Genomic DNA, 2150 nt, shown 5'->3' on the forward strand with positions numbered 1-2150 from the left:
AGACATGGGCATAGACAGGTCAAAATGATCTCAGCTTCTCATTGCCAGCAGATATCCACTTCAGTGAACCTCCATCTAGACAGGTAGGACACAGAGCTCAAAGAGCAATCGCCTTCACACTACAGTGAATGGGCCAGCACTATCCTGAGCCTGGTGAAGAGACACCTTATACAAACAGGTTTGTCCTGGAGAGGGTAAAGCCAGAGTGTTCCCTGGAGTCAAGGATTCTGAAGCTTCGTCTGACATATTTTGGGCATGTTGCAAGGAGGGACTGGTCCTTGGAGAGTGACATCATATTTGGCAGAGTGGAGGGGAGGCGAAGGAGAGGAAGACCTTTGGTGAGATGGATCGATTCTGTGACTGGAGGGGTGGGAATAAGTGCGTTTGAGATGGCTAGGTTGGCACAGAATAGAACAGCATTTAGAGCTCTTGTACATAGGGCCGCTATGAGTAGCAAGTGACTCCATGACACTTAACAACAACAACATTGAAGGGGAGAGTGCATGCTCAAGGGGTGGAAACTCCCTTCCATCCATCTATCTATCTATCTATCTATCTATCTATCTATCTATCTATCTATCTATCTATCTATCTATCTATCTATCTTTATAGACTACACCTATTGATAGAATCAGACTCTGACTATCACAGGGAGTTGTTTCCACCCTGTAGATTCATCCAACAATGGAAGCCAGTAAAGAGACCTTAATGGCCAAAATTTAAAAGTCTATTATTTCAAGAGTTCAGGGGAGGGCACAGAGACTTATAAGCACAGAAAGTCACTGTATGCAAAGACTCAGAAATTCCGATAGTGGTAGATTCTCAGAGGCTGTGGATCCTGTGAGGGAGAGGAGGTTGGAGAGGAAGATTGCTTCTTTCCTGTGGAGTGACAAGGTTGACTATGGCTGGCAGTTTGTCAGTTGGCTGAGTGGTCCCTTGATGCCCAGAGCTCCCCAAGGTGCATTGAAACAGGGAATCACAGAATGGAAGAAACATTAAAATGCGTAGAGCACTTTGACTCATAGGAATTTAGAAATCATTGATCGGTCTGTCAGGGGCTAACAAGGAAAGGCAACACCAACCCACCCACCACCTCACTGGAACTGTTTCTGCACTACCCTCATCCTGGGCCCCATGGCACACAAAGCTAGAGTGTCTACATGTTTCATCAGATCAAGTTTCAGTATGTACCTCATCTGTATAGTATTAGACATCAACTATTACTATCCTCCTCCCCAATTAACAACATTGCAAAGATAGCAAACAGAGTATTTCACAGACACTTGATAAAGTGTCACCTACACAGAGAAGTAATTTTTTTTAAAAAGTCTACAATAACAATGTCACCATAACATCTGGAAGCAGCAGATAACAATCTCATTAAAATAACAAAACAAATCAACATCTTTGGAAAAAAAAAACACACACAAAACACAAAAAACCAAACCCCAAAGCGTCAAAACACATAGTCAATTCCTACAGGAGGGAAGTCTCATGGAATGCTTAGAGGAGGAATTCATAAGAAAAAGGAACAAGTGTTTTTGGAATATGGAATAAAAATATGAAGAACTGAACGTGTCTGCAAGCAAAACTATATAAGAATTAAAAAGAAGTTAACACAAGTCAAAGCTGATAGAACCAATGAAATACTAGAAATCATAGAAAAGCAAGAAATGCAATACAGAATAATAATACCAACATTTCAGAAGCTGTTAGAGGGATGGAAAAGCAGATTTGAAGAGATGGAACAGGAAGAGATGGAATCAGGGAAGCAGAAGAGAGAGCCCTCAGCATTAACCCACTAGAGAACAAAAGAAAAAGCAGAAATAAGAACAAAGGAAACTGAAGAAAGCATAAAAATTATGTGGAATACCACAAAAAGAATGAACATATAAGTAATTGGAATTCTAGAATAAGAAGAACTAAAACGAAACAAACATGGCACCAAGAAAATTGTGGAAGAATTACTAGAAGAAAACTTTCCAGGTATCATGAAAAATGAGAAAATATACATCCAAGAAGTTGAACAAATCCCAATCAGGATAGATCCCAAAAGAAAAACACTAAGACATATCATAGTCAAATTCTATGAAATCAAAGCTAGAGAATTCTGAGAATTGTCAGAGAATTCTGAAGCCAGCACAAGAAAA

The sequence above is a fragment of the Elephantulus edwardii genome, unplaced genomic scaffold (assembly GCF_000299155.1).
Source record: "Elephantulus edwardii isolate Elephantulus edwardi_28Jun2011 unplaced genomic scaffold, EleEdw1.0 scaffold00201, whole genome shotgun sequence".
NCBI classification, from domain to species: domain Eukaryota; kingdom Metazoa; phylum Chordata; class Mammalia; order Macroscelidea; family Macroscelididae; genus Elephantulus; species Elephantulus edwardii.